The sequence below is a fragment of the Bos javanicus genome, chromosome 20 (genome assembly GCF_032452875.1).
Source record: "Bos javanicus breed banteng chromosome 20, ARS-OSU_banteng_1.0, whole genome shotgun sequence".
Lineage (NCBI taxonomy): Eukaryota > Metazoa > Chordata > Mammalia > Artiodactyla > Bovidae > Bos > Bos javanicus.
In genome coordinates, this window is record NC_083887.1 from 4,792,345 (window position 1) to 4,799,455 (window position 7,111).

Below are 7,111 nucleotides of genomic sequence, written 5' to 3' on the forward strand. Positions count from 1 at the left end.
TTTATACACATACACATATCTTTTTTAAAATATAGTTTTCCATTATTATTTATCCCCAGATTACATACTTAAAAAAAATCAAAATATATATGACATGCCACATTACATTAGCTTTAGGTATGCTACATAGTGATTTGATATTTGCAAGCCATACACTTAACAGGGACGGGACAGTTCATTTAGTTCAGTCACTCAGTCGTGTCCAACGCTTTGCAACCCCATGGACTGCAGCACGCCAGGCCTCCCTGTCAGGAGTTTACTCAAACTCATGCCCACTAAGTCACTGATACCATCCAACTATCTCATCCTCTGTCATCCCCTTCTTCTCCTGTCCTCAATCTTTCCCAGCATCAGGGTCTTTTCAAATGAGTCAGTTCTTCCCATCAGGCCAAAGGACTGGAGTTTCAGCTTCAACATCCAATGAACACCCAGGACTGATCTCCTTCAGAATGGACTGGTTGGATCTCCTTGCAGTCCAAGGGACTCTCAAGAGTCTTCTCCAACACCACAGTTCAAAAGCATCAATCTTTGGAGCTCAGCTTTCTTTATAGTCTAACTCTCACATCCATACATGACCACAGGAAAAGCCATAGCCTTGACTAGATGGACCATTGTTGGCAAAGTAATGTCTCTGCTTTTTAATACTCTGTCTAGGTTGTTCATAACTTTTCTTCCAAGGAGCAAGCATCTTTTAATTTCATGGCTGCAGTCACCATTTGCAGTGATTTTGGAGCCCCATAAAATAAAGTCTGTGCTGTTTCCACTGTTTCCCCATCTATTTGCCATTAAGTGATGGGACTGGATGCCATGATCTTTGTTTTCTGAATGTTGAGCTTTAAGCCAACTTTTTCACTCTCCTCTTTCACTTTTATCAAGAGGCTCTTTAGTTCTTCACTCTCTGCCGTAAGGGTGGTGTCGTCTGCATATCTGAGGTTATTGGTATTTCTTCTGGCAATCTTGATTCCAGCTTGTGCTTCCTCCAGCCCAGCTTTCTCATGATGTACTCTGCATGTAAGTTAAATAAGCACAGTGACAATACACAGCTGTAATGTATTCCTTTTCCTATTTGGAAGCAGTCTGTTGTTCCATGTCCAGTTCTAACTGTTGCTTCCTGGCCTGCCTACAGATTTCTCAAGAGGCAGGTCAGGTGGTCTGGTATTCCCATCTCTTTCAGAGTTTTCCACAGTTTATTGTGATCCACACAGTCAAAGGCTTTGGCATAGTCAATAAAGCAGAAATAGATGTTTTTCTGGAACTCTCTTGCTTTTTCCATGATCCAGCAGATGTTGGCAATTTGATCTCTGGTTCCTCTGCCTTTTCTAAAACTATCTTGAACATCTGGAAGTTCATGGTTCATGTATTGCTGAAGCTTGGCTTGGAAAATTTTGAGCATTACTTTGCTAGCGTGTGAGGATGAGTGCAATTGTGTAGTAGTTTGAGCATTCTTTGGCATTGCCTTTCTTTGAGATTGGAATGAAAACTGACCTTTTCCAGTCCTGTGGCCACTGCTGAGTTTTCCAAATTTGCTTGCATATCGAGTACAGCACTTTCACAGCACTTACACAAATCTTTTAGGATTTGAAATAGCTCAACTGGAATTTCATCACCTCCACTAGCTTTGTTCATAGTGATGCTTCCTAAGGCCCACTTGATTTTGCATGCCAGGATGTCTGGCTCTAGGTGAGTAATCATACCATCGTGATTATCTGGGTTGTGAAGATCTTTTTTTGCAGTTTTTCTGTGTATTCTGGCTACCTCTTCATAATATCTTCTGCCTCTGTTAGGTCCATGCCATTTCTGTCCTTTATCGAGCCCATGTTTGCGTGAAATGTTCCCTTGGTATCTCTGCTTTTCTTGAAGAGATCTCTAGTCTTTCCCATTCTATTGTTTTCCTCTATTTCTTTGCACTGATAACTGAGGAAGGTTTTTTTTTATCTCTCCTTACTATTCTCTGGAACTCCGCATTCAAATGGGTGTATCTTTCCTTTTCTCCTTTGCTTTTTGCTTCTCTTCTTTTCACAGCTATTTGTAAGGCCTCCTCAGACAGCCATTTTGCCTTTCTGCATTTCTTTTTCATGGGGATGGTCTTGATCCCTGTCTCCTGTACAATGTCACGAACCTCTGTTCATTAAGCACTCTGTCTATCAGATCTAGTCCCTTAAATCTATTTCTCACTTCCACTGTATAATGGTTAGGGATTTGATTTAGGTCATACCTGAATGGTCTAGTGGTTTCCCCTACTTTCTTCAACTTAAGTCTGAATTTGGCAATAAGGAGTTCATGGTCTGAGCCACAGTCAGCTCCTGGTCTTGTTTTTGCTGATTGTATTGAGCTTCTCCATCTTTGGCTGCAAAGAATATAATCAATCTGATTTCGGTGTCGACCATTTGGTAATGTCCATGTGTAGAGTCTTCTCTTGTGTTGTTGGAAGAGGGTGTTTGCTATGACCAGTGTGTTCTCGTGGCAAAACTCTATTAGCCTTTGCTCTGCTTCATTTCTAATTCCAAGGCCAAATTTGCCTGTTACTCCAGGTGTTTCTTGACTTCCTACTTTTGCTTTCCAGTTCCCTATAATGAAAAGGACATCTTTTTTGGGTGTTAGTTCTGAAACGTCTTGCAGGTCTTCATAGAACCGTTCAACTTCAGCTTCTTTGGCATTGCTGGTTGAGGCATAGACTTGGATTACCATGATATTGAATGGTTTGCTTGGAAACGAACAGAGATCATTCTGTCATTTTTGATATTGCATCCAAGTACTGCATTTCGGACTCTTTTGTTGACTATGATGGCTACTCCATTTCTTCTAATGGATTCTTGCCCACAGTAGTAGATAATGGTCATCTGAGCTAAATTCACCCATTCCAGTCCATTTTAGTTCACTGAGTCCTAAATTGTCGACGTTCACTCTTGCCATCTCCTGTTTGACTACTTCCAATTTGCTTTGATTCATGGACCTGATATTCCAGGGACAGGGCACCACAGGAGACAGGTGGGCAGTCGGGTCATGGACGCCTCCAGTTTGGTATTGTCATCTTTTGCCTTTCATCTGTGTATTGTGTGTTAACCAATGCAGCTGTGCTCTGTCCAGCATTCCCACTCTTTTAAGGGCACACATATCCTCAGCCCTGTGATGTACCTCTAGATAACAAGCATTCATTTGCCACATATTTATTGAGCACCAACTGAGTACCAGGTAGTGATGACTCAGACAGAAGCAATAGAGTCCAGTGAATTAAAGAATGGGCTCTGGACCAGCATGCCTGGGTTCTGAGTTCAGTCCTGGCTCTGCCCCTTACTCTTGGTGTCCTGTGAGCTGAGACTCTGGACCTTACCTATGAAAAGAATAAGGATGATGTCCAACTACAGAATTATCGTGAGGATTCAATAGAACACTGCAAGTGCAACCTGACACTTCGTAGTCACTCAGTAAGTATTGGCTCTGATTGCCAAGTCCTTTCCCTCCTGGTGCTTATAGTCTGGAAGGGAAGGCGATATATCAATGCACCTGCAAACGTGTAACCACAGACTCTAATAAAGTTGCTGAAATAGAGGACATGGGAGCACCCAGTTTAGACCAGGGCTCAGAAAGTTCTTCTCTGGGAAAGCTGCATTCAAGCTGAGTCCTGAGGGAAGAAGACACAGGCTACAAGTGAGGCAAGGAACGTCATGGGCAGAAGAGATCTGCAGGAAGAGGCTGAGGAAAAGCCAACGAGGCAGGAACTGGTGATCAGGAGTGAGCAATAGGTCTAGAGTAGTGGGCAGGGCCAGCTGCCCAGGCAAGGAGTTCAGAATCCCCTGCAAGCAAGGGGGATACCTGGAGGACCTTGTGCAGGTAAGTGATAGCATCCAATTTACAGTTTCTGATAGGTGACTCTGACTACTGAGTGGAGAACAGACTGTAGGGAAGTAGATTCATCTTCTGTTACCGTGAACAGCAGCTTAAAATAGTAGAGATTTATCGTCTTACAGCAACGAAGTCGGAAGTCCTAGAATTGAGGTGTTGGCACAGATGCCTTGCTCCGGGGACTCCAGGGAGAGTCTGTTCCTTAGCTTTTCTACTTTCATGAGGTTGCTTGTATTTGTTGGCCCCTGGCTGCATCGCAGCAACGTCTGCCTCCTGTCCTCACATCCCCTCTGACTCTCACTGTCTGGCCTCTTGTAAGGACCCTCGTGGTGACATGGGGCCCACCCAGAGAATTTAGGACAATCTCACCATCTCAAAACCTTTATGAATCATCCGCATGGGCGTTTGCTTCCTGTTGTTGGCTTGGTTTTTTGTGTTTGTTTTTGTTTTGGCACATTCACAGGTTCTGGGGATGAGGGCATGGGCGTCAGTGGGGGGTCATTATTCCCTTTAACACAGGGAAGCAGTGTGAAAAAGTCGGGATCAGCTAGAGGCCACTGTGGTCAACCAGGCCAGAGATATGGTAGCCTGGACCGAGCTGGGAGCAGGGGAAGTGGAGCAAAATCTGTGAGATGAAGTGAGATTTACTGATTGTCCTGACAGAGGAAGAATGACAGACAGAACAGCGTTCTGGCTCCTAAAGCTTTCATCCGGAAGTGGCATGTTGATACTGTTTCTGCTCACAAGTCACAAGGCCACGCTAAATTTAATGTGATGGGAAAAAATGAAGTCATGTTCTGTGCCCCACGAAAGGACAAATAGAGTATAACTCAACTGCCCCGCCCCCATGACCACCCGCCTGCCACCATCTAAGGGCCATGAAAGAAAGGATTCCCAGCTTGCTCCTCATTACCCTTTAACTACATCCTCCTTCCTGCAATGACCATCTACTAGTTAACTGTATCCACAATAATGGTATGAAACAAACCTCCTCACCAAATCCAATGGCTTGAAAACATTAGCTTTTCTTGTTCACACATCTTTGGGTTGGCTGGAGTTTGGTTAAGGAGGTTGGATGGAGTTTGGCAGAGGCTTGGTCCATAGGTCAGGTCCAAGAGTCTCTCTTCCTCCTTAGTCCCGTGGGCTGGCAGAGCTGTTTCTTCCCATGGCAATGGCAGAAACATAGAGGAGTAAGCCCCTCCTGGAAAGCACATGTCAAGCCTCAGCTTGTGTCATATCTGCTAACATCTGTTTATCAAAGTCCAAAGTCAAGAGTCACAGAAATTTGAGTCTGGGTAGAAATACTGCACAGGGGAATGGAGACTTGTAACCACCAAGTCAATCTGCCTTATGCCTATGAGACTGACCTCTTCAAGCCCACATCATATTCCTCCACCCCCCACCTAACCACCTAACCTCTGACCACGCCTGCTGTTTCTGGAGCATGTCAAGGTCATTCCTACCCCAGGGCCTTTGTACAAGCTGCTGCCTCCACCTTGAACTCTCTTCCCCAGATCTTCCCACGGTTGCTGCAGCTAAACTTTCAGGACTTCAAGGTCACCTTCAGTGTGTGACTTTGCCAGACCACAAAGTCTAAAATGCCTTCCCTAGACTCTTCCCTGCTGATCCAGTAGTTAAGAATCTTCCTGCCAATGCAGGGCACTGGGTGGTTTTTTTAAAAATGTAATTTTATTTTTAACTGGAGGATAATTACTTTACAATATTGTGATGGTTTCTGCCATTCATCAACATGAATCAGCCATAAGTATACATATATATATATATATATATATATATATATATATATATATATGTATGTCCCTTTCCTCTTGAACCCCTATCCCACCTCATACAACAAATTCCCACTGGCTATCTATTTTACATATGGTAGTATATATGATTCAATGCTATTCTCTCAAATCATCCCACCCTCTCCTCCCACTGTGTCCAAAAGTCTGTTCTTTATATCTGCTTCTCTGTTGCTGCCCTGCAAGTAGGATCATCAGTATTCTTTTTCTAGATTTCATATATATGTATTAATTTATAATATTTGACTTTCTAAGTTCATCTACCTCATTAGAACTGACTCAAATGCATTCCTTTTTATAGCTGAGTAATATTCCATCGTGAATACGTACCACAACTTCTTTATCCATTCATCTGTCAATGGACATCTAGGTTGCTTCCATGTCCTAGCTATTATAAATAAAGGTTACAATGAAACTCAAGGATGTTTTTCAGTTATGGTTTTCTCAGGGTATATGCCCAGTAGTGGAATTGCTGGGTTATATGGTAGTTTGTCTCCGGCCATATCAGCCTGAAGGCGCCCGATCTCGTCTGATCTCGGAAGCTAAGCAGGGTCGGGCCTGTTTAGTACTTGGATGGGAGACCACCTGGGAATACCGGGTGCTGTAGGCTTTTAAATGGAGAAGGCAATGGCACCCCACTCCAGTACTCTTGCCTGGAAAATCCCATGGACGGAGAAGCCTGGTGGGCTGCAGTCCATGGGGTCGCACAGAGTTGGACACAACTGAGCGACTTCACTTTCATGCATTGGAGGAGGAAATGGCAACCCACTCCAGAATTCTTGCCTGGAGAATCCCAGGGACGGGGGAGCCTGGTGGGCTGCCGTCTATGGGGTCGCACAGAGTCGGACACGACTGAAGCAACTTAGCAGCAGCATGGTAGTTTTATGGGCTTCCTGGGTGGCTCAGCAGTAAAGAATCCACCTGCAATGCAGGAGATGCAGGAGACACAGGAGGCACAGGTTCGATCCCTGGGTGGGGAAGACCCCCTGGAGGAAGGCATGGCAACCCACTCCAGTATTGTTGCCTGGAGAATCCCATGGACAGAGAAGCCTGGCGGGCTACAGTCCATAGAGTAACAGAGTTCGACATGACTGAAGCAGCTGAGCACACATGCATGGTAGTTTTATTTCTAGGTTTTTAAGGAATCTCCATACTGTTCTGTACAGGGGCTATATAATTTGCATTCCCACCAACAGTGCAAGAAGATTTCCTTTTCTCTACACACTCTCCAGCATTTATTGTTTGTAGATTTTTTTATGATGGCTATTCTGACCAGTGTGAGGTGATACCTCAATGTAGTTTTGATTTGCATTTCTCCAATCACAAGCGATGCTGAGTATCTTTTCATGTGTAGATAGAAGACATAGACATCTGTATGTAGGAGGCATCTCTATGTCTTCTTTGGAGAATGTCTCTTTAAGTCTTCTGCTCGCTTTTTAATTGGGTTGTTTGTTTTTCTG

General features: G+C 44.1%; 1 non-coding gene across 1 annotated transcript; it reads left to right on the forward strand.

Moving 5' to 3' along the window:
- Positions 1–6,142: 6,142 nt before the first annotated feature.
- LOC133233824 (5S ribosomal RNA) lies at positions 6,143–6,261 on the forward strand. The gene has a single exon (XR_009731880.1). It is a non-coding gene; the product is annotated as a 5S ribosomal RNA (ribosomal RNA).
- The last annotated feature ends 850 nt before the right edge of the window (positions 6,262–7,111 follow it).